Consider the following 27294-nt stretch of genomic DNA (forward strand, 5'->3'; position numbering starts at 1 on the left):
TACTAATGAATAGCCCACTCCTATGTATAAAAAGTAAATGGGGGCATTTTTTAAATCAAATGCATAATTCAATAAACTTTGGAAATTAATAGAAATTAAACCGTAGCTCCGACGAAAATGTTTTCTATATGAAAGTTGCTCAGAAAAATCCAACGAATCCGAATACACGTTTCGTTCATCTATTACATGCCCCTAGCATGCTGAACATGGAACCGTCCCCTCTCTTTTGTCCGACCGGATAAAGCCAAACGCCAGGAAAACCTCTTCGGATGTTTTCCCTCTTCGTCTGTATCACCTAGCACTACGTTAGATCACCCCTAGCACCGCGTATTGCCATGTTATGCTTTGTGTTACTTTGTTTGCTTTATATTTATTGTTTCTTCCCCCTCTTCTCGCTGGTAGACCCCGAGACCGACGATGCCCCTGTGATCGACTACATCGACGATGAACCCTTCTTGCCAGAGCAACCAGGCAAGCCCCCCCTTTGATCATCCCGATATCGCCCATTCCATTCTCTCATGCTTGCATTAGATTTTGCTACTGTTATTGTTTGCTCCTATTCTGATGCATAGCCTGCTTTTGTAACCTGCTTATTGTTACCTACCTGCTTATCCTAAAATTCTTAGTATAGGTTGGTTAGTGATCCACCAGTGACCCCCACCTTGTCCTTGTTGCCCCTGCTTCATCATCGAAGACCCGATCAACGGGAACAAAGACTAGGCCCCGGCACCGCACATCACTTTCCCCTTAGTTGCTCGACACTACTGGGTTACTATCGAGTGCCGAGGGTGAGGCCTCATCAGCACTTCTGATGTTAACCTGTAGTGTAGCTATTCGGTCGTGGTCATTGAGGGTGATTTCCTCCTTAACCACTTCCGATACGGCTCTGTCGTGCAACCCCTCAAGTGTGAACCTCGAGGGTGGTTTCCTCTTACGTTCACCTTGATGATTACATCGAGTGGAATTCACCGGGGGTGATTCCTCGGGTTTTCCCCTTGATGTTTGAACACACGGATACTTGGACTTTACAACTATTACTTGGAAAGGCGGGTCGACCCTGAGGGGTACCCGCGACTGATGAGGAGACGGGTTGACCTGGAGGGTGCCCGCGAGATAATTACGAGGCGTGGCCGGGCATTCCTAGCCCTTTGCCGCAAGTCCTCGAGACGGGGCAACGGGGTCACATCTTTCGTGAGTCTCTGCTTGTTACCGCGTGCTCCTAATCCACTACGATTTGGATATTTGATCCGAGGGGCCTCTGGCCCGATAGCACTAACCATCACGTGGGCATAGTATGGGCGTTCTGCGTCGTATACATCAGCTAAAGCTTAATCGACGTCAGCCACTGAGCGGCGCGCGCCGGGTTGGACTGCGTAAGCTCCTGCCTTGTTTAAGGAGGTAGCTAGGTCTGCTCACCGGCCGCGTACGCAACGTGCAGGAGTTCCCGGGGAGATGGCCCATGACCCCTTCGGGCATAGGTTTAGTCCGGCGTGTTGACCTCTCTATTAAGCCTAGGTCAGGTTGCGGCGTATTGTTTGGCCGAGGCCGGGCATGCCAGGAAAGTGTGTCCGGCCGGAGTTAATCGAGCGTGGTGGGTAAGTTGGTGCACCCCTGCAGGGAAGAAAACATCTATCGATAGCCTGTCCTACGGTAACGGACACTTGGAGTTGTATCCCGATCGATACAACTAGAACTGGATACTTGAGATGAGACATGGATATGAGAAATGGATAGTATGGCTCTGGGATTGCTTTCTCGCAGGGAGTCGAGAAAGGATCTCTGGCCGAGGTTGATAACACTTCTACTACTTTACTTTATTCTACTCTACTCCCTCCTGTTGCTGCGAGATGGTGGTTTCCAGAAGATGCTAATCTTTGATAGGCTAGGCTTTCCCCTTCTCTTCCGGCATTCTGCAGTTCAGTCCACATATACTACCCTTTTCATTGACACCGATGCATATGTAGTGTAGATCCTTGCTTGCGAGTACTTTGGATGAGTACTCATGGTTGCTTTGCTCCCCCTTTTCCCCCCTTTTCCATTCTTCTCGGATGTCGCAACCAGATGGTGGAGCCCAGGATCCAGACGCCACCTTCGATGACGACTGCTACTACACTGTGGGTGCCTACTACTACGTGGAGGCCGCCGATGACCAGGAGTAGTTAGGAGGCTCCCAGGCAGGAGGCCTTGCCTTTTCGATCGTTGCTACTTTTGTGCTAGCCTTCTTAAGGAAATCTTGTTTAACTCATGTCTGTACTCAGATATTGTTGCTTCCGCTGACTCTTGTGTTTTCGATCTTATGTATTCGAGCCCTCGAGGCCCATGGCTTGTAATATAAAGCTTATATTATTTTATTTTGTGTCTAGAGTTGTGCTGTGATATCTTCCCGCAAGTCCTTGATCTTGATCGTACACATTTGCGTGTATGATTAGTGTACGATTGAATCGAGGGCGTCACAACACTCCTGTTATTCTATGTTGCATGTAGAAAACAAAGTTCAAGGCGAGAAGAGGCAGTAATTATCGTTTCGCCCACAAGAGGGGCATGTTTCCCTATCGAAACCACGAGGGATGCGACGGGCTCCAGTTTGTAAGAGGCTTGTAATATAGCTTCGCCCAAATTGGACAATTATATGTACCATGTAGTGACACCATGCCAAGTTTCATGATTTCCTGGTGAGTTTTGGATTTACAGAGATTTAAAAACCGAGATTCGCAATGTTTGTGGCCAAGCCAGGATGGCGAGACGGTTGAATCCGTTCCCATTCATTCCATGGGACCTAAGCATGCACCCCAAGGAAACACGTATGTTTTTTCTAGCCATTTTGGTGCAGTGGAGCATGTATTTGTAGTTCATATTTGAATTATGGACATTAAATGACTAGAAAACTCAATTAATGAATAAAAAAAGGTCAAATGAACCCTGAATAATTTCAAACTTTAGCGCAAATCTCCCATTGTTCCGTGTTGCGTGTAGAAGAAAATACGAGGCTAGAAGAGGGAGCGATTATCGTTTGACCCACAAGGGGACATGTTTCCCTCTCGAAACCACGAGGGTTCTTGCGACAGGCTCCGATTTGTAAGAGGTTTGTAATAAAGCTTGGCCCAAATTGGCAATGTTTTTACCATGACATATATGCGCCATGACGTGACACCATGCCACCTTTGATGACTTTCTGGTGAGTTTTGGATTTATCGGGATTTAAAAACCGAGATTCGAAATGTTTGAGGACAAGCCAGGACACCGGTATGGTTGTAATTTGTTCCCATTCCTGGCATGGGACCTAAACATGCACCCAAGGACACATGTATAATTTTTCTAGCCATTTTGGTGAACTGGAGCATGTATTTGTAGTTCAGATTTGAATTATGGACATTAAATGCCTAGGAAACTCAATAAGTGTATAAAAAGGCCAAACGAACCCTGAATAAGTTTAAATTTCAGCACGGATATCCTGTCGTTCCATGTTGCCCATAGAATAAAATACAAGGCAAAAAGAGGCACAGATTGCGTTTCACCCACAAGGGGAACACGTTTCCCTATCGGAACCACGAGGCTTCTTTGAGAGAAGCACCGGTGTGTAAGAGGTTTGTAATAAAGCTTGGCCCAAATTGGACAATGTTTTTACCACGACATATATGTGCCATGACGTGACACCATGCCATCTTTGATGACTTTCTGGTGAGTTTAGGATTTATGGGGATTTAAAAACCAAGATTCCAAATGTTTGAGGACGAGCCAGGACGCGGTTATGGTTGTAATTCGTTCCCATTCCTGGCATGGGACCTAAACATGCACCCAAGGACACATGTATAAATTTCAAGCCATTTTGGTGAACTGGAGCATGTATTTGAAGTTCAGATTTGAAATATAGACATTAAATGCCTAGGAAACTCAATTAGTGTATAAAAAGTCCAAATGAACCCTGAATAAGTTTAAATTTCAACACTTATATCATGTTGTTCCATGTTGCCTGTAGAAGAAAATACAAGGCGAAAAGAGGCAGTGATTACGTTTCGCCCACAAGGGGGACACGTTTCCCTATCGGAACCACGAGACTTCTTTGAGAGAAGCTCCGGTTTGTAAGAGGCTTGTAATAAAACTTGTGCGAAAATGGACGAAAAAAATTCCTTGACATATATGTGCCATGTCGTGACACCATGCCAGGTTTCACGATTTTTGGGTGAGTTTTGGATTTACAGGGATTTAAAAACCGAGATTTTTCTCACGAAATGTTTTCAAATAGCACACGGTTCACTCACGAAAGCCGTGTGCCTACCAAACCGTGGCCGATGCCCCCCTCCCCCGGGCCCCCACCTTACTACGCGTGCGATCTGAGTCGTGCGTTCTGATTGGCCAGAACCCAAACCCCACGGATCGTACGTGTGCACCGTTGGATGCTCCCAGATCGAACGGCAACCCTGAGCCCTTTGACGGCACATGCAGTACATGGGTAAGCACTGTGTGCATGCGTCGTGCTAGCTCCCGCTTCCTTCTCTACTAGGTTTTCTAAATAGGCTATCGTTTCTCGCCACTCCTCTCATCGGTTTCCCGCCTCTTCTCCCATCATTTTCCCACTACCAGTGTCAGTGCTCATTGAAGGCTAGCGGTGACACACCGTCCATGTAAATATCCCACACCGTTTCTAAAAGCACAAATGTGTGTGATAGGAGGGAGTAGGTCCCATAGGGTGACCAGAGTGAAACGCCTTAATGGCAAGGAGGCAATTCTTATCAGCAAGGGGCGGCTTCCCATCCGCTAGCCTAGTCGAATAGAACGCAGAAGTTAAGCGTGCTCGGGCTGGAGTAGTCCAAGGATGGATGACCCGGTGGGAAGTTGCATATCTCAAGCTTCATTTAAATGCCATGACACGGTCATTATAGAGATATATTATATCTCTATAGTGACCTATCATGGCAATTATATAAACCTTGGGATCCTTGTTTTGCTAATTTGTAGACTATGTTTTTATGGGTTATCTTTTGCTCTAAAAAATTAAAGAATGATTGACTTGACCTGTCATGGCGATTATATAAAACTTTTTCAGGTTGCATGCATGGTATAGGGGGCAGGGTGTTCTTCTCGAGCATGTCTCCCTTGTGCGGCTTATAGACGTGGCACATATCTGTGGGCTCCTCGAGGTATATATACTATCCTTTACCGACAATTAGGGGGGCCCAAACAATCTATCCCTTTGACCCAACAACGAGAAGGGTTTGACCATGATGATTTCCTATTGATACTAGTAAGGTACACGTGCATTGCACGCATGAGATTTGGTAACCAAATTATGAATAAATACCACACTATAGCATGTAAGCTTTGAGTCATATATGCATGATGTAGATGTTCGTTTAGTTCTTATAGTTCATCTCACCCAAAATCAATTAGGTTTATAAAAAATATATTTTAAGATTCATGGAATTGTGCATTGTAAAGCATAAAGTAAAAAACAAAAAGTGACAATTCATTTAGAAAAAAAAGTTTGGGCAATTAAGATATGGAAGATTGTAGAACAAAGGAGAAGTGCTTGTGTTTTGAGGTTTGTGCATTATGCTTAAGTTCAATCATGGAGTCTTCTAGATTGTACATGTGGCAGAATCTGGTGGAATGTAGATGATATCCAACGACCAGTAGTGCTCGGATTTGCCATCTCTGTACCGTCGGATTGGCTTCATCCAACGACCAACTTTCAAAGTTATTCGCACACTATATAGGGCTATAGATATAGATGTGTCCCATGCTAGACCAAATAAAGTTTGAGCGCATGCGTGGGACGACCCCCCCCCCCCCCGCTGCCGCCTCGAAGTTGGGAAACCGACATTGTACGTATTGAACCAGGCTTGGAGTCGGGTATGGTGTTTGGTTTGTAATGTAGTTGGTGGCCCATCTAAGTTGTGCATTCAGGACTTAAACACATCACACACCACCGTTCCCATGCATATTTCTGGGCCACATGCAGTGTATACGAGGTCTTCTGATCGACCATGTCTCCCTTCTGCGGTTTTTTGTGACGACACGCATATCTGTGGGCTCCCCAAGTGTATATATATATATATATATCATCCCTTTGACCGATACTGAGGGGTATGTGTTGGCCATGAATGGATTCCTCCTATTTCATGTTAGGGCCGGTCACCGTCACATGTCGCTCAACCAAAGCTCGAGCTCATGCGTTGTCAGGATTCCCTCCCACATGCTCGGATTGCTGGGTTCGACCTACATCATCCCCTGCGTATCTCGTCCTTAACTACCTTGCCTTCATGGTTGTTGTCTGTATCGAGAGGTAGGCACCACATCTAAATTGTACATTATTCTATATTGAAAACTCACATCACCCCTTCCCAACGTACATCATTTTGGGCCGCATGCAAGAGGTGCTATTTTGTGGTCCCTCTCGTGCGATTTTTATGATGGTTCAATCTATTGGCCCAAGCGGTTTATGGACAACAACAGCTGTCGTTTAATCAAATGATAGATTCATTGGTCCGTCTTATGGTAGGTCATGGCGACATGCATGTATGACCAAAGTATCGATCATTACGTGCATCTGCCCCGCTGGCACGACGTGGGAGGTGGTGGGCCAAGCATCCTAGCTAGGTACGACATTATGTCATTATAGATATATCCAAGGGTGCTTTCGGGTTTGCGAGGCAGGTGCTACCAAAGTTACGCATTGTGTATTTAAAGTTTTAAACATCCCCAATATTCCTACATATATTTGGCCACTTCCAGGTGGTTCTTAACTTCTGGCCCATCTCATCGATCTTCGACGACGCGCCCAACCGTGGGCCCGCGCGGTCAAAGTTGTGCATTGGAATTTTGAACATCACAGACCACCCTTTTCACTTATATATATTTGGGCCACATGCTGGTGTGGCTGTCTTCTGACCCTCTCTAACGTTTTTTGTTGCAAAGACTCTGATGACGCTCAACGGACACGGGTATAATATCTTAACCGTGTGCGATACAAGTGCACTGTGAATCACCACGCCTGCACAAGCGCGAGCAAAGGTGGAGGTATTGGCTCAACCGTGTGCGATGCAAGTGCGCTATAAAATCACCACGATCGTGCAAGCGCGAGCAAAGGGTGGAGGTAGTGGCTTAACCATGTGCGATGCAAGTGCGCTGTAAAATCACCACCTATGCAAGTTAAAGGTGGGTAAGTTTATTTGGAAATTAGGACGAACCGTGTGCGATAGACCAGCTAGCTACAAATATAAAAACAAACTACCCGCCTTGAACGTTGCAAAAATTGGCGCTTCCGCCACTTTTCCTCATTATCGTACACGCATATTGTTATTGGACCGTGCGCGATCTTGGGCACTCCCGCCCCTCATCAATTCCTTTACCCAAATTTTAGTAGTCATCGTACTTCAACCGTCGCCCACACTCCTCCAGCACCAACCTTATAGTAAAATTGCAGTAGCCGAGGCATTTGAACCGTCGCCCTCCCTCGTCCACCACCATCTCCACCCACCATTACTAAAATTTTCAGTAGCCACGGCATATCCTCAAGCACCCCCCCCTCCACAGTTCCCCACCCGCCCCTCCCCCCCTTGAACCCTAGCTCACGACCGCCGCCGGCACCGCCGCCGGCACCGCCGCCGGCACCGCCGCCAACCTCTGCCGGTCTGCCCATTCCTCCTAGCTTAGATAATAAAGTTCAGGTTACCTAGCGATTCCCATACTGTCGCCCCACTCCCCTGAGTTTTTAGATGAGGCTTGCGGTGTCCCTTCCCGCCAGATCCACATTCCCTTCTCCAGAATGTCGTAGCCTAAGCTCAACCATGTATCTCGGGAGCCCGATGAGCATTCGGCCAAGAAAAGGTTTATCATGGCCTCTCCGGCGGACCTTGGCAAGGTGGCTGCCGTTCGCCCCGACCTGTTGATCCCGGAGCAACAAGTTGCGGCGGAAACCGGCGAAGACGTTGACTACGTTGCCATGTCGAAGGCTTCATCTCAGCGGGCTAGCGTATTACTATATCTCGGGAAATCTGGCTACGACATCAAGCTCGTCCACAGCGACGGCTTCACGCGGGCCATGTCACAGGTTAAGTGGTCCATCCCCAACCCCACTGGTTCAACCGCCGTCGATCTCTTCGACGGCCCTGCCACTGATCTCCTCCGCCAAGCGGCCAAGGATTTTCGATCTTTATACGCCATCGAGCCCATTTTGTCATTTCTAAAGGACACGTTCTACGGTGGTGGCTTGGGATCCTCAATTGCCAAGTTAGATCTCATCGACCACAACCACGACCACGAGGAGGGCACCCACGAAGGTTCTTCCAAGGTCAAACAACCCATCTGTGACATCAGAGAGCGCATCATGGGTATGTGCTCTTCCAACTGGAAGGATCCCGTCCATGAAATGTGAGGCAACATCCTATCAGCAGATCTTACCTTTTCTAGCTTGCCAACCCGTACCCTTTGTTGTAGTAGCATTTGTCGTGCGGTGCTTTAACTGTGTCGTGTTTAATTATTTTAGTTATGCAAAAATGTATTGTTCAATAGGGCCATGTGATGTTTAAGTATGAATTGTCCACTTCAGGTTCACGAATGGCTATATTTGGTTGTTTATAGTGATTAGATGCCTTGTTTATCTGTATTTGGTTGTTAGGTTGGTTGGAGTGAGCATTTTTCCAGTTATCGAGCAGATGCCTTGTTTATATGTATTTGGTTCTTAGTTTGGTTGCAGTGAGCATTTTTCTAGTTATCAAGCAGATGCCTTGTTTATCTGTATTTGGTTGTTAGGTTGCTTTTTTAGCATTTGTCTAGTTATCAAGCAGATGCCTTGTTTATCTGTATCTGCTTGTTAGGTTGGTTGCACTGAGCATTTGTCTAGTTTTCAAGCATATGACCTGTTTATCTATATTTGCTTGTTAGGTTGGTTGCAGTGAGACTCTGTCCAGTTTTCAATGGCTATATTTGGTTGTTATACTAGTCATTTATGCCTTGTTTATTTCAGTCATTCACAATGTGTTGTTGATTATGTGCAAGTCGGAACTGTGCCGCTCGACTACATCAATACCAGTTTCAATGGCTATATTTGGTTCCAGTTATTCCTGGTGTAGTTAACACATGTCCTTTATTTCAGTTTTACACATTTATCCAGTGTGATGTTTAAGCATTACCTGCATTCTATTCATTTTCAACAATACCAGTTTGAATTGCAATATTTGATGGCTGTTAAGCCTGCTGTCGGTAGCATTGCCTTCCATTTTATATCTGCTTTAACAACATGCTGAAACCAACACATTCAAGCTATCATTTGGAGATGATGTTGTTTACCTTTGCTATATTTGTTTGATGTTAAGGTTGTTGTACTTATCATGCCTTTCCACTACTTATTCAGGACAACAACGGGAGTGGCCACCATTTTCCGCCGGGGTTAGCTTCATCCCTCGGCTTGTACTCCCCCCGCCATTCTATAATGTAGTGCATATAGATCCAGGCCTGGACACTTGTTAGCTTCTAATATTGACTTGTTACTTGTAGGTACATATGCCCTTGGCAAGGATCCACACGTCGACCCTTTTTGCGTATGGGGCAATGAGATATTCATGAACAAGCATCAAGTGAGGAAACTGATAAGGATTATTAGCAAAAAGATACGAATGGTGGCAAGCAAATTATTTGTTTATGCTCTATCCAACACAACAGTGAGCTGTAGGATGGTAACTACAAACTCTGCAGCCTTCTCTTTTTACTGCCCATAATGAGTTGTTAGACAACAATGTCTGAATCTTTTTCGTTTGCAGTGGTTCCCGAAGCAGTCCACTCAAGATTACCTCGCAAAGTACATGATTGGTGAACACGCAATGAAGGTTAAAGTATTTCATCCAGACTACAATGAGCATCGAGAAGTCGTAATGAAGACACTGAAGGATGGACGGGCAGCCATCACAAGGGGTTGGCCTAGAGTCGTGCGCGCATTACGCATGGAGGAGGGCACAATATGGGCATTCCGCTTCACCTTCTCCAGCAACTAGAATGTCTTTCGCCTCTCTCTTTATAGTCTTTAGTACAACTATGGTTCATCATTCTTTACTTGGTGCTTCTGTAGTTCTTCGGTATATGTACCTGTGCATCAAATTATGCATTCGTGGTTGAACCTATATTTGTAATAAACATGGTTGGATATGAAATAACTGATTGCCTTCTTTCAAATTCAAAACATGTGATTTTTAAATTAGGGATTAATTAGGGATTACACTGCACACGGTTTGCGAAAGCGAAATGTCTGCGATAGATGTGGAGATTTGAAACGTTTCTAGGATCCACTGCGTGTGCGATAAATCTCCACTTCACACACGACATCCTCTTGAAAACTGTTTGCGTTAGGCCACCTTGCGCAAACGTCTACCACATAAAAATTGTGTGTGATGGACAGCCTTTGCCACACCATTTCTTCTATGCACCGTGTGAGATGCATTCAATAACGCAAATGATATAATTGTTAATATCGTGAGCAATGGCAATGCTATCACAAACGATTTAACGGGGAAAGTTGTGTGTGATGTACCTGTGAACGGAAACGTTTTCCTTGGAGGGACTGTGTGGGATGTACGCACGAACGGAAACATTTAGTGAGGACTGACCGTGTGGGATGTACTTGTGACCGGAAACAATTTCGCATGTATAATTGTGTTTTTTAGCTCTACTTACATATTACCGTATTTGAGTGCTTGCCGGTCGCACACGACCTCATTTTGCTGAGCGTGTGTGCCAGGAGGGCATATCCCCGACGGTTCCTGGGTCGTGTGGGAAGGACCCCCCTATCGATCACACTCGCTTGGCGATGGTTCCAAACGTCGTCGCGGAAAGGGGTTAAAAACCGTTTGTATAGCACCAACGCGTACCAATGTGTATCTATAATTTTTTACTGTTTCATGCCAATGTTTTACAACTTTTATATACTTTTGGCAACAATTTATATGATTTTCTTGGACTATCATATTGATCCAATGCCTAGTGCCAGTTCTTGTTTGTTGCATGTTTTTTGTTTCGCAGAAAATCCATATCAAACAAAGTCCAAACGGGAGAAAAACTTACGGCGATTTTTTTGGAATATATGTGATTTTTGGGAAAAAAGAATCAACGCAAGATGATGCGGAGAAGTCCACAAGGCAGGGGGGCACGCCCTGGGCCCTTGTGGCCACTCCGTAAGGCGGTTGGTGCCCTTCTTTTGCCACAAGAAAGCTAATATCCGGATAAAAATTGTGTTAAAATTTCAGCCCAGTCGGAGTTACCGATCTCCGGGAATTTAAGAAACGGTGAAAGGCCAGAATGAGGAGCGCATAAACATAAGGAAACAGAGAGAGAGATCCAATCTTGGAGGGGCTCTCGCCCCTCCGCCTCCATGGAGGCCATGGACTAGAGTGGAAACCCTTCTCCCATCTAGGGGGAAGGTCAAGGAAGAACAAGAATGAGGGGGGCTCTCTCCCCCTCTCTCCCGGTGGCACCGGAACACCGCTGGGGACATCATCATGATGGCGATCTACACCAACAACTTCGCTGCCGTCATCACCAACTCTCTCCCCCTCTATGCAGCTGTGTAACACCCCTTCTCCCCGATGTAATCTCTACTTAAACATGGTGCTCAACGCTATATATTATTTCCCAATGATGTACGGCTATCCTATGATGTTTGAGTAGATCCGTTTTGTCCTATGGGTTAATTGATGATCGTGATTGGTTTGAGTTGCATGTTTTATTATTGGTGTTGTCCTATGGTGCTCTCCGTGTCGCTCAAGCGTGAGGGATCCCCGTTGTAGGGTTTGCAATATGTTCATGATTTTCTTATAGTGGGTGGCGTGAGTGACAGAAGCACAAACCCGGGTAAGTAGGTTGTTTGCGTATGGGAGTAAAGAGGACTTGACACTTTAATGCTATGGTTGGGTTTTACCTTAATGATCTTTAATAGTTACGGATGTTTGCTAGAGTTCCAATCATAAGTGCATATGATCCAAGAAGAGAAAGTATGTTAGCTTATGCCTCTCCCTCATATAAAATTGCAATAATGATTACCTGTCTAGTTATCTATTGCCTAGGGACAAATAACTTTCTCGTGACAAAAAGCTCTCTACGAAAACTAACTTAGTTGTTTCTTTATCTAAACAACCCCTAGTTTTTATTTACGTGTTCTTTATTATCTTGCAAACCTATCCTACAACACCTACAAAGTACTTCTAGTTTCATACTTGTTCTAGGTAAAGTGAACATTAAGCGTGCTTAGAGTTGTATCGGTAGTCGATAGAACTTTAGGGAGTATTTGTTCTACCTTTAGCTCCTCGTTGGGTTCGACACTCTTACTTATCAAGAAAGGCTACAATTGATCCTCTATACTTGTGGGTTATCAAGACCTTTTTCTGGCACCGTTGCCGGGGAGCAACAGCGTGGGGTGAATATTCTCGTGTGTGCTTGTTTGCTTTATCACTAAGTTGATTTTATTTGTTGTACTAAGTTGTTCTCTATCTTTAGTTATGGATATGGAACACGAAATACCAAAAAAATTAGGTGTACTTGCTACTCATGGAGATGGGGAACCCCCTAAAACCCTCGATGCTCATTATGTGAAAGATATTAGGCACTACTTTAATAATCTTGAGGAAACCCCATTCAATTATATAATGGGAGACATGTTGGATCAACGTGAATACTTTAGGGATTATCGCTTGACTCAAAAGGGAAACTGTTATGGGATCAAATTCATATGTTGCATTGGTATGCTCGGAATTTATGCTTGAGATATGATTATACTTGTTACTCTAGGATGAGGGCTCTACACCTTCCCTTTTCTTGTAGATTTAATGATAATGAAACCTTGGCTTCTTATGCTAATGGTATATATGATTACTATGATGTGGAAGGAACAGAAGAATTCGTTGCTTTTAAGGGTGCTTATTAAATTAAATCTTTGTTTGAAAAGTATGAAGCTTTTGATGATGATGTTTATAGGCCTGAAATTTTTGCTATACTTAAATATTGCTATGAGAATTATGAATACAATGCCGATATTGATCCGTTTATTGAGAAAGTATCCGCTCTCCAAGAAGAGACTAATATTTTGCAGGAATCTATGGAAGACGAAATTGCTGAAACTGTGAGCTCATTAGATGAAAAAGATGACGAGGAGAGCGAAGAACAAAAGGAGGAAGAGCGGATTGATCACCCATGCCCACCTTCTAATGAGAGTAACTCTTCAACTCATAGATTGTTTAATTTCCCTTTGTGCTTAACGAAGGATGATTGCTATGATAATTGCTATGATCCCTTTGATTCGTTTGAAATATCCCTTTTTGATGAACTTGATGCTTGCTATGCTTGTGGCCATGATGCCAATATGAATTATGCTTATGGATATGAACTTGCTATAGGTCCTTATGTTAAGAATGAAATTGTTGCTATTGCACCCATGCATGATAGTCCTATTATCTTTTTGAATTCTCCCAACTACACTATATTGGAGAAGTTTGCGCTTATTAAGGATTATATTGATGGGTTGTGTTTTACTACTACAGATGATGATTTTGATAAATATAATATGCATGTGCTTGCTGCTCCTACTTGCAATTATTATGAGAGAGGAACTACATCTCCGCCTCTCTATGTTTCCGATACGATAAAATTGCAAGAAGTTGTTTATGCTATGTATCGGCCTTTACTATGTGTGCACGAATTTTTCTTTTATGACATGCCGATTCATAGGAAGAGAGTTGGACTTCGATGCTACATGATATATGTTGCTTTGTGCTCGCTACTAAATTACAAATCATTGTTAACTAAAATTGGCTTTGATATACCTTGGGATCCGGGTGGATCCATTACGTGAGCACTATATGCCTAGCTTAATGGCTTTAAATAAAGCGCTGCCAGGGAGACAACCTGGAAGTTTTAGAGAGTCATTTATTTCTGTTGTGTGCTTTTATAAAGTTTAAAAACAAAAAAAATAAAGTGGGGAACCTAAAAAAAATTCAAAAAGAGAAGTGAAAGTAAGAAAGACGAGCACTGTTGAAGTGGGGGAGCTCCTTGAACTTTGTTCATGCCCATGGAAACTTTGTGAATCTTAATTACAGAAAAATTTCAACAAAAATAATTATCCCCTTGTATAAAGCCATTGTATTATAAAAATAATGTGTCAAGATTTGCCTTTAGGATGATTAGATTTCTTGTTTGGTTTGTGCAGTGGAAAAGCAGAAACTTTGGCTGTAGTGCATGAATTCACATTTTTTTACTGGAATGTCAAAAGCTTCTGAAACTTTTTGCACATTACTTCTATAAAAAAAAATTATTTTGTCCTAATTTTTCAGAAATTTTGGTGTTACATAAGTATGGTTGTTATTCAGATTACTACAGACTATCATGTTTAAGACAGATTCTGTTTTTGATGCATTGTTTTGCTCGTTTTGATGAAACTATCGATTGTATCGGTGGTATAAGCCATGGAAAAGTTATATTACAGTAGCTACAATGCAAAAATAAAATATGAATGGGTTTGCAACGGTACTTAAAGTGGTGATTTCCTTTATTATACTAACGGATCTCACGAGGGTTTTGTTAAGTTTTGTGTGATTGAAGTTTTCAAGTTTTGGGTGAGATCATTATGGATGAAGGAATAAGGAGTGGCAAGAGCCTAAGCTTGGGGATGCTCAAGGCGCCCCAAGGTAATATTCAAGGACTCCCAAGCAACTAAGCTTGGGGATGCCCCAGAAGGCATCCCCTCTTTCTTCCAACGATCATCGGTAACTTTACTTGGAGCTATAGTTTTATTCGTCACATGATATGCGTAAATCTTGGAGCGTCGTGTGCTTTTTATTGTTCTTTTAGTGACGCACCATGCTGGTAAGAGATAGTCCTTGGTTGATTTATAGAATGCTTCATGGACTTAACTTATATCTTTTGAGTATGGCTTTATATTATGCTTCATGTGCTTCACTTATATCATTTGAAGTTTGGATTGCATGTTTCTCTTCACATAGAAAACCGCCATTTGTAGAATGCTCTTTTGCTTCACTTATATTTGTTAGAGCGTGGGCATATATTTTGTAGAAAGAATTAAACTCTCATGCTTCACTTATATCTATTTAGAGAGTTGACAGGAATTGGTCATTCACATGGTTAGTCATAAAATCCTACATAAAACTTGTAGATTACTGAATATGATATGTTTGATTCCTTGCAATAGTTTTGCGATATAAAGATGGTGATATTAGAGTCATGCTAGTGAGTAATTGTGGATTGGTAGAAATACTTGTGTTAAGGTTTGTGATTCCTGAAGCATGCACGTATGGTGAACCGTTATGTGATGAAGTCGGAGCATGATTTATTTTTTATTGTCTTCTTTATGAGTGGCGGTCGGGGACGAGCGATGGTTTTTTCCTACCAATCTATCCCCCTAGGAGCATGCGTGTAGTACCTTGTTTAGACAGCTAATAGATTTTTGCAATAAGTATGTGAGTTATGTATGACTAATGTTGAGTCCATGGATTATACGCACTCTCACCCTTCCATCATTGCTAGCCTCTTCGGTGCCGTGCATAGCCCTTTCTCACCTCGAGAGTCAGCGCAAACTTCGCAGGTGCATCCAAACCCCGTGATATGATACGCTCTGTCACACATAAGCCTCCTTATATCTTCCTCAAAACAGCCACCATACCTACCTATCATGGCATTTCCATAGCCATTCCGAGATATATAGCCATGCAACTTCCATCATCATCATCATATACATGACTTGAGCATTCATTGTCATATTGCTTTGCATGATCGTAAGATAGCTAGCATGATGTTTTCATGGCTTGTCCATTTTTTGATGTCATTGCTACTCTAGATCATTGCACATGCCCGTACACCGCTGCAGGCATTCATATAGAGTCATATCTTTGTTCTAGTATCGATTTGTAATATTGAGTTGTAAGTAAATAAAAGTGTGATGATCATCATTATTAGAGCATTGTCCCAGGTGAGGAAAGGATGATGGAGACTATGATTCCCTCACAAGTCGGGATGAGACTCCGGACGAAGAATAAAATAAAATAAAACAGAGGCCAAAAAAGGAGAGCCAAAAAAAGAGAAAAAATGAGAGAAAAGAGAGAAGGGGCAATGCTACTATCCTTTTACCACACGTGTTCTTCAAAGTAGCACCATGTTCTTCATAGAGAGAGTCTCCTATGTTGTCACTTTCATATACGAGTGGGAATTTTCATTATAGAACTTGGCTTGTATATTCCGATGATGGGCTTCCTCAAATGCCCGAGGTCTTCATGAGCAAGCAAGTTGTATGCACACCCACTTAGTTTCATTTGTAAGATTTCATACACTTATAGATCTAGTGCATCCATTGCATGGCAATCCCTACTCCTTGCATTGACATCAATTGATGGGCATCTCCATAGCCCGTTGATTAGCCGCGTCGATGTGAGACTTTCTTCCTTTTGTCTTCTCCACACAACTTCCACCATCATATTCTATTCCACCTATAGTGTTATATCCATGGCTCACGCTCATGTATTGCGTGAAAGTTGAAAAGGCTTGAGATCATTAAAAGTATGAAACAATTGCTTGGCTTGTCATCGGGGTTGTGCATGATGAAATACTTTATGTGGTGAAGATGGAGCATAGCCAGACTATATGATTTTGTAGGGATAACTTTCTTCGGCCATGTTATTTTTAGAAGACATGATTGCTTTATTAGTATGCTTGAAGTATTATTGTCTTAATGTCAAATGATAGACTATTGCTTTGAAACACTTGTGTCTTAATGTTCATGCCATGATTAGATTATATGATCAAGATTATGCTAGGTAGTATTCCACATCAAAAATTATCTTTTTTATCATTTACCTACTTGAGGACGAGCATGAATTAAGCTTGGGGATGCTGATACGTCTCCGTTGTATCTATAATTTTTTATTGGTTCATGCCAATGTTTTATACCTTTTATATACTTTTGGCAACAATTTATTGACAATGTTTTACAACTTTTTTATGATTTTCTTGGACTAACATATTGATCCAGTGCCCAGTGCCAGTTCATGTTTGTTGCATGTTTTTTGTTTCGCAGAAAACCCATATCAAACAAAGTCCAAACGGGATAAACACTTACGGAGATTTTTTTTGGAATATATGTGATTTTTGGGAAAAACAATCAACGCGAGACGATGCCCGAGGAGTCCACAAGGCAGGGGGCGCGCCCTGGGCCCTTGTGGACACTCTGTAAGGCGGTTGGTGCCCTTCTTTCACCGCAAGAAATCTAATATCCGGATAAAAATCGTGTTAAAATTTCAGCCCAATCGGAGTTACGGATCTCCGGGAATTTAAGAAACGGTGAAAGGCCAGAATCAGGAGCGCAGAAACAAAAGGAAACAGAGAGAGAGAGATCCAATCTCGGAGGGGCTCTCGCCCCTCCGCCGCCATGGAGGCCATGGACCAGAGGGGAAACTCTTCTCCCATCTAGGGGGAAGGTCAAGGAAGAAGAAGAATGAGGAGGGCTCTCTCCCCCTCTCTCCCGGTGGCACCAGAACGCCGCCGGGGCCATCATCGTGACAACGATCTACACCAACAACTTTGCCACCGTCATCACCAACTATCTCCCCCTTTATGCAGCGGTGTAACACCCCTTCTCCCCGAGGTAATATCTACTTAAACATGGTGCTCAAATCTATATATTATTTCCCAATGATGTATGGCTATCCTATGATGTTTGAGTAGATCTGTTTTGTCCTATGGGTTAATTGATGATCGTGATTGGTTTGAGTTGCATGTTTTATTATTGGTGTTGTCCTATGGTGCTCTCCGTGTCGCGCAAGCATGAGGGATCCCTGCTGTAGGGTTTGCAATATGTCCATGATTTGCTTATGGTGGGTGGCGTGAGTGAAGAAGCACATACCCGAGTAAGTAGGTTGTTTGCGTATGGGAGTAAAGAGGACTTGATACTTTAATGCTATGGTTGGGTTTTACCATAATGATCTTTATTCTTTAGTAGTTACGGATGTTTGCTAGAGTTCCAATCATAAGTGCAGATGATCCAAGGAGACAAAGTATGTTAGCTTATACCTCTCCCTCATATAAAATTGCAACAATGATTACCGGTCTAGTTATTGATTGCCTAGGGACAAATAACTTTCTTGTGACAAAAAGCTCTCTACTAAAACTAACTTAGTTGTTTCTTTATCTAAACAGCCCTTAGTTTTTATTTACGTGTTCTTTATTATCTTGCAAACCTATCCTACAACACCTACAAAGTACTTCTAGTTTCATACTTGTTCTAGGTAAAGTGAACGTTAAGCGTGTGTAGAGTTGTATCGGTGGTCGATGGAACTTGAGGGAATATTTGTTCTAACTTTAGCTCCTCGTAGGGTTCGACACTCTTACTTATCGAGAAAGGCTACAATTGATCCCCTATACTTGTGGGATATCAGTTATCTGCAAGTCTCTTCACTCGTTCCGTAATACATCACCTCGTGACTAAACTCCTTAGTCATTTGCTTGCAAGCTTATGATGTGTATTACCGAAAGGGCCCAGAGATACCTCTCCGATATTCGGAGTGACAAATCCTAATCTCGATCTATGCCAACTCAACAAACACCTTCGGAGATACCTGTAGAGCATCTTTATGATCACCCAGTTATGTTGTGACGTTTGATAGCACACAAGGTGTTCCTCCGGTATCCGGGAGTTGCATAATCTCATAGTCGAAGGAATATGTATTTGACATGAAGAAAGCAATAGCAATAAACTGAACGATCAATATGATAAGCTAACGAATGGGTCTTATCCATCACATCATTCTCCTAATGATGTGATTCCGTTATCAAATGACAACACATGTCTATGGTTAGGAAACCTTAACCATGTTTGATCAACGATCTAGTCTAGTATAGGCTTACTAGGGACACGGTATTTCTTTATGTATTCAACATGTATTTAAGTTTCCAATCAATACTATTCTAGCATGAATAATAAACCTTTCTGATGAATAAGGAAATATAAAATAATAACTTTATTATTGCCTCTAGGGCAGATTTCCTTCAGTTTAGAGATAGAGGTGTCAATAAAGTAACATACGGACATAAGGGCATCATGATCATCTTTAGAAGAGCAACATATATTGTCATATAATTTCTTGTGCTAAAGTGACAATTCGTTCACAAGGTAAAGTATGAAGTAGAAACTTTATTGAAAACTAACAAACTATGATCGTAGTCATTGAAGCGATTGCAATTTATCACAATATCGGAAAGAGTCAATGTAAGATCTTTTGTATAGCAAATCCACATACTCAACCATCTTTAATCTTTCATAATTGCTAACACTCACGCAATACTTATGGGTTCAAAGCCTCAGTCCGATAGAGAGAAAGATAGGGGCTTATAGTTTCGCCATCCAACCTTTTACCTCAAGGGTAATGTATATATATATATATATATGGATCTTTCCCCAACATATAGTCCTTGCCAAAAGGAAAGAGTGTAAAAAGGAAAGGTGATGATCACCATGACTCTTGTATAAAGGTAGAAGGTAACAGTAAAATATAGGCCCTTCGCAGAGGGAAGCAGAGGTTGTCATGCACTTTTATGGTTGGATGCACAAAATCTTAATGCAAAAGAACGCCACTTTATATTGCCGCTTGTGATAAAGAACTTTATTATGCAGTCCGTCGCTTTTATTTCTTCCATATCACAAGTTTGTATAAAGCTTATTTTGTTCACACTAAAAGATCATACATATTTAGATAGCAATTTTTATTGCTTGCACCGATGACAACTTACTTGAAGGATCTTACTCAATCCATAGGTAGGTATGGTGGACTCTCATGGCAAAACTGGGTTAAGGGATGTTTGGATGCACAAGTAGTATCTCTACTTGGTGCAAAGGATTTGGCTAGCATAAGAGGGAAAAGCAAGCTCAACATGTTGGAGATCCATGACAATATAACTTCTATTCGGACATAAGAAAACATAACCCATTATGTTGTCTTCCTTGTCCAACATCAACTTTTTAGCATGTCATATTTTAATGAGTGCTCACAGTCAGAAAAGATGTCCAAGATAGTATATTTATATGTGAGACCTCTCTTTCTTTATTACTTCCTATTAATTGCAACAATGACCAAAACTATGTTTGTCAACTCTCAACAAGTTTCATGCGACATACTTCTTATATGTGAAGTCGTCACTTCCCATAAGGTCATTATATGATCTTTTTATTTCTTTATTCTTTTTCTTTTTCTCATGATCATAGCAAGAAAGCAAAGCCCTCAACTCAAAACTAATCTTTATTATATAACTCTCAGACTCGATTACATAAAAGGAACATAAAGCAAAACTCAAGGCTAGATCATACTAAAAACTTCATTCTACTAGATCAAGATATAACCAAAAGGATCGAACTAAAAAACGATAAAGGTAAAGATGTGATGGTGATACGATACCAGGGCACCTCGCCCAAGCTTGGCACAAGCCAAGGGGAGTGCCCATACCCATGTATTTAGATCTCTTTCTTCGGAGGTGGTGATGATGGAGTTGTTGATGATGAAAGAATCTTATCCTCCGTATTCCAAGGCACAGGTTCACCATCAAAAAAAGATGAACGAGTCTCCGGGATCCTCAAATCTGCAGCCAAACTCATCCTCTTAAATATGTATTCATACTCACAGTTTTGGTTTTGTAGCCCATAGAACTAGGCTTGGAGATGCTCGATTCTCTCATGAAGCTTGAAAATGGCCTCTCCAATGTTCTTGGCGTCTAGCTTGTGGTCATGGGTAAATTTTGTGATCGTTAAGTGATTGGCGTTGAGTCCACGTTCCACCATACCTTGGCACTTGAAGACTTGCTGCTCCATTGCTTCGAGCCTTGCCTCCACGCTCCCGGTCTTCTTTGGCCCTTCAACATCGTGGATGTGCAGCACCCCCTCACGCATCTCAATGGTTTGAGGGTGTTGCAGCACCTCCGCAAGGTAAGGGTTGATGACCTTCTCGAAAAACTTGTCCTTGGGGGCGCTTGAAGATGTCATGGCACTCTAGATCTATCAGAAAAACAACTCGAAACAAGAACAGAGGGTTTTGTCGTGGTACAGTGGTCAAAACCTTCGGGAGATTATATAATGAATTTTTACCGACCAAAAGAAGTGTTCCAATAGAAAACGAAGTCCGGAGGGTACACGAGGTGGCCACAAGCCATAGCGGCGCACCCAGGGGGTAGGGCGCGCCCCCAGGCTTGTCGCCTCCTCTTGCACTCTTCGGACTACTTTTAATTTTCCTAATTTTTTTAATATTCCAAAACGGAGAAAAATTGCCACTAGAACAGTTTTGGAGTCGGTTTACTTACCCTACCACATACCTATTCCTTTTTGGAGTATGAAACGTTCTAGAAAGTCTCCCTTATGTACCCCTCCGGTGTTATGGTATTAATAATATTGGTTTCAACATTTATGGGACTACCTGAAATATAATGTTTGATTCTTTGACCGTTTACTGATACGTCTCCGATGTATCTATAATTTATGAAGTATTCATGCCATGTTTACAACAATTCCATATGGTTTTGGTATGATTTGATTAGAACTAACCCGGATTGGCGCTGTTTTCAGCAGAACTACCGTGGTGTTGTTTTTGTGCAGAAATAAAAGTTATCGGAACGAGCTGAAAATTAACGGAAAATATTTCTGGAAAATATAAAAAATATTGGAAGAAAAAGATACCGAAGAGGAGTCTCGGGGCCACCACAAGGGTGGGGGCGCGCCTCCGTCCTTGTCATCGCCTCGTGGGGCCCCTTGACTTGTCCCCGACTCCAACACCTCCTGTAAATCCTAAAAACCCCAGAACAAAAGAGAGATCGGGAGTTCCGCCGCTGTAAGCCTCTGCAGCCACGAAAAACGAATCTAGGCCCTCTCTGCACCCTACCGGAGGGGGCCAATATCACCGGAGGCCATGGAGGAGGAATCCGGAGGGGTCACCATCGCCATGGAGACCAAGGACCAGAGGGAGAACCTTTCCCCATCTAAGGGGAAGGCCATGGAAGAGGAATCACAAAGGGGAGAACCGCTCCCCCTCTCTCTTGTTGGCGCCGGAGTGCCATCGGGGGAACCATCGCCGCGGTGATCGTCTTCATAAACATCACCATCTTCATCACCATCCTCATCTCTTTTACGCGGTCCACTCTCCCGCACCTCGCTGTAATCCCCTACTTGAACATGGTGCTTTATGCCACATATTATGTTCCAATGATGTGTTGCCATCCTATGATGTTTTGAGTAGATTTCTTTTGTCTTTTGGGTTGATTGATGATATAGATTGGTTTGAGTTGTATGTTTTATTTTGGTGATGTCATATGGTGCCTTCTGTGCCACGCACATGTGGGGGATTCCCATTGTAGGGTGTTGCAATACGTTCATGATTCACTTATAGTGGGTTGCAAAAGTGACAGAAGCTTAAACCCGAGGAAGGGGGTTGTTGCGTATAGGATAAAGGGGACTTGATACTTTAATGCTATGGTTGGGTTTTACCTTAATGATCTTTAGTAGTTGAGGATGCTTTCTAGAGTTCCAATCATAAGTGCATATGATCCAAGAAGAGAAAGTATGTTAGCTTATGCCTCTCCCTCATATGAAATTGCAATAATGACTACCGATCTTGTTAACAATTTCCTAGGACAATTCCACACACCGACCCATCATTATTCCACACTCGCTATTTATAGTATATAGTAATATATTCTAACTTTATATTAACAACACCTATTTTTATATTTTTAGTTCTCCCATATCATGCAAAGTTATCCTCTTCATACCCACAACGTAGTTTTATTTCTCGTTTCTAGTTGGAAGCAAACGTTCGGTGTACGTAGAGTCGTATCAGTGGCAGATACGACTTGAGAGAATATTGATCTTACCTTTAGCTCCTTGTGGGTTCGACACTCCATACTTATCACTTCCACCTTTGGAAATTGCAACGATGATTCCCTATACTTGAGGATTATCAAGTTGTTTTCTAGCACCGTTGCCGGGGAGCAATAGCGTGGGGTTGATATTTTCGTGTATGCTTGTTTGCTTTCTTCACTAAGTAGATTTTGTTTTCCCTTTTTATTTTCTTTAGTTGTGGGTGAAACAAACAAAAAACTTACAAAATGAAAATACAAAAAAAATTACTTGCCTCCTATGCATAAAAACATTTTCAAAAAGAGAAGTGATTGGAAAGTTGTGCATTGAAGAAGTGAGGGTCGACCTTGAACACTTGTGTTCATGCTCATGGAAAAAATGTAGAATTTTTCATGGAAGATTCTCAAAAATAAGTATCCCCTTGTATATATTCATCGTATTATAAAAATAATGTGCCAAGTTTTGGTTTTAGGATGATTAGATTGTTTGTTTGCTATGTGCAGTGCAAAAACATAAACTTTGGCTGTAGCGCGTGAATTTTCATTTTTTACTGGAACGTCAAATGCCTCTGAAACTATTTCCACAGTACTTCTATACAAATTGTTTAAATTTTCCTAATTTTTTAGAATGTTTGAAGTTACAGAAGTATGCAAAATTTCCAGATTGCTACAGACTGTCCTGTTCTTGACAGATTCTGTTTTCTATGTGTTGTTTGCTTATTTTGATGAATCTATGGGTAGTATCGGGGGGTATGAACCACTGTTCAAGATATCTTCCGATATTTTGATAAATTGGCCGATTTATCGCATACCGGTGTTTGACTGATAAGATAAATTGGCCGATAAATCAGCCGATATGGCAATAAATAGGCCGATATACCGATAAACTGGCCGATTTACCCCATATCATGGGTCGACCGATAAGTTCCCGATAAGCAATATCCCCAACATTGGTATGAACCATGGTGAAGTTAGAATAGAGTAGATATAATGCTAATATGAAATTGGAATGAGTTTACAACAGTACCTAAAGGTAGTGATTTGCTTTATTATACCAACGGATCTCACAAAGTTTTTGCTAAGTTTTGTGTGGATGAAGTGTTCGAAGAACGAGGAGTTACCGATATAATAAGAATAAGGAGAGGCAAGAGTTCAAGATTGGGGATTCCCAAGGCACCCCCAAGTAAATATTTCAAGGATACTCAAGCAGCTAAGCTTGGGGATGCCTCGGTTAGCATGCCATCTTTCTTCTTCAACAATTATCGGTATACCTTGGTTTTTGTTTTGTTCAGATGCCATGTGTCTTTTGTGTTTATCTCTCTTTTCTTTTCCTTTATGCTCTATGCTAGTGTGAGATAGCCCTTCATTGATTTGTAGAATGCTCTTTATGCTTCACTTAAATCTTTTGAGTATGGCTTTATAGAATTCTTCGTGTGCTTCACTTATATATTTTGAGCTAGGATATTGATAAATATATATTATTTGTAGAATGCTCTATGAACTTCACTTATATCTTTTAGAGTATGAATAAAATTATCATTGAAAGTGGGTTTGGAAGAGTGTCAACTCTAGGTAATGATCCCACTATTTTGGAGGGTGTTGAATCTTATAATATTTATGAAAGTGGATTTGGAGAGGTCATGACTTTGTTTAATGATGATTCCACTATTTCGGAAGAGGTTCCAATTAATTATGAGAACAAAGTTGCTATTGTGATGACATGTATGCTATAAAGAATAATGATAACCATGAAACTTGTCATCTTGGTTTTAATTTTCAATTGGATTTTGCCCCACATGATAGTTATTTTGTTGAGTTTGCTCCCACTACTATTCATGAGAATAAATTTGCTTATGTGGAGAGTGGTAAAATTTCTATGCTTGTGGATCATGAAAAGAATGCTTTGTGTGATGGCTATATTGTTGAATTCATTCATGATGGTACTCAAAATTATTATGAGGGAGGAATACATGCTTGTAGGAGTTGCAATAATATCAAGTTTCCTCTCTATGTGTTAAAAATCTTGAAGTTATACTAGTTTTGCCTTCCTATGCTAGTTGATTCTTGTTCCCATAAGTTGTTTGCTCACAAAATCCTATGCATAGGAAGTGTGCTAGAATTAAATGTGCTAGTCACATTCTTCATGATGCTCCCATTATGTTTCAATTCTTATCTTTTATGTGAGCATCATTGAAATCATCGTGCCTAGCTAAAAAGGCATTAAAGAAAAACGCTTGTTAGGAGACAACCCAATATTTATCCTTACTGTTTTTGTGTGTTCACATGATTAATCTACTGTAGTAACCATGTTTTATAGCTTTAGTTTCAATAAAGTGCCAAGTAAGACCTTTGGGACGGCTTACGGTGATAGTTGATCTGATCTTGCTAAAAAACAGAAACTTTTGTGCTCAGGAAAACAATTCTCATTATTAACAGAAGCGTGATAAAATTCTGATTCTTTTTGCAGAAGATTAATAAATAAATTTCTTAGGTTTTCCTAAATTTCCAGAATTTTTGGAGTAGCATAAGTATGGTTGTTGTTCAAATCATTACAGACTGTTCTGTTTCTGGCAGATTCTGTTTTCAATGCATTGTTTGCTTGTTTTCTAGTTTCTTTGTCTTATATTGCTCAATATAAATTGTGGAAATTATATGGTACAGTAGGCATTGTGTGAGAACTATTATGAATCTTGTCTTTTACAGTACCAAAGTGAATGATTTACTCTTTATCATACTAACCCATCTCACGAAGTTCCGTTAAGTTTTGTGTGATTGAAGTTTTCAAGTTTTGGGTGAGATATCGATACGAGGCGAATAAGGAGTGGAAAGACACTAAGCTTGGGGATGCCCAAGGCACCCCAAGGTAATATTCAAGGAAGACTCAAGCGCCTAAGCTTGGGGAAGCCCCGGAAGGCATCCCCTCTTTCGTCTTCAAAACCATCGGTATACCTTGCTCGGAGCTATATTTTTATTCGTCACATGATATGTGTTTTGCTTGGAGCGTATTTTCATTTTACTTGCTGTTTGAATAAAATCATTGGATCTGAAGTCTTGAATGAGAGAGAGTCCTCCCATGGCTAGTTAATTATTTGACTACTCATTGTTCTTCACGTATATCTTTTTGGAATAGTTTGTCATTTACTCGCGTGCTTCACTTATATCTTATGAGTAAATGGTTGAATGAATTGAAATATCATAGATCTGAGATTATATATGCTTCATATGCTTATCCCATGGGGAGTAATGACTTCACTTATAAGAAGTATATGTGGTAAAATTTATTGAAAGTTAGCAAACTCAACATTGGTCATTTGAACAATTCATGAAAGAATATTGAAGGAAGAGAGATTTTACATATAAATATACTATCTTGGACACCTTTTGTAATTGTGAGCACTCATTAACATATGACATGTTAAAAAGTTGATGTTGGACAAGGAAGACAACATAATGGATTATGTCTTCTTATACTTAATAGAAGTTATATTGTCATGGATTATCCAACATGTTGAGCTTGCCTTTCCCTATCATGCTAGCAAAATTCTTTGCACCAAGTAGAGATACTACTTGTGCTTCCAAACATCCCTAAACCCAGCTTTGCCATGAGAGTCCACCGTACCTACCTATGGATTGAGTAAGATCCTTCAAGTAAGTTGTCATCGGTCGAAGCAATAAAAATTGCTCTCTAAATATGTATGATCTATTAGTGTGAAGAAAATAAGCTTTATACAAACTTGTGATATGGAAGAAATAAAAGCGACGGACTGCATAATAAAGGTCTTTATCACAAGTGGCAATATAAAGTGACATTCTTTTGCATTAAGATTTTGTGCATCCAACCATAGAAGAGCATGACAACCTCTGCTTCCCTCTGCGAAGGGCCTATCTTTTACTTTTATCTTCTACCCTTGTACAAGAGTCATGTTGACCATCACCTTTCCTTTTTACACTTTTTCCTTTGGCAAGCACTATGTGTTGGAGCGATCCGGATATATACATCCACTCGGATGTAGGTTTTCATAAAGTATTATTGTTGACATTACCCTTGAGGTAAAAGGTTGGGAGGCAAAACTATAAGCCCCTATCTTTCTCTGTGTCCGATTGAAACTTTGAACCCATAAATATCACGTGAGTGTTAGCAATTGTGAAAGATTAGATGATAGTTGAGTATGTGGAATTTGCTAAATCAAAGCTCTTCGTAGACCCTTCCTGAAAATAAGATGAATTGCAATTGTTTGATACTGAGAACATAGTTTGTTAGTTTTCAAGAAAGTATATAGTCTATACCTTAATTTGTGAATAGCTTGTTACTTGATCATGAGAAGTTTTATGAGATGAGCTAGTCTTCATGATATAGAATAATGCAAGAAAAAGTGCTTGGAACTTTCATTGATCAAACTTGTGAACTTGATAGCATTC

The sequence above is a fragment of the Aegilops tauschii genome, chromosome 4, assembly GCF_002575655.3.
Source record: "Aegilops tauschii subsp. strangulata cultivar AL8/78 chromosome 4, Aet v6.0, whole genome shotgun sequence".
Classification (NCBI taxonomy): Eukaryota; Viridiplantae; Streptophyta; class Magnoliopsida; order Poales; family Poaceae; genus Aegilops; species Aegilops tauschii.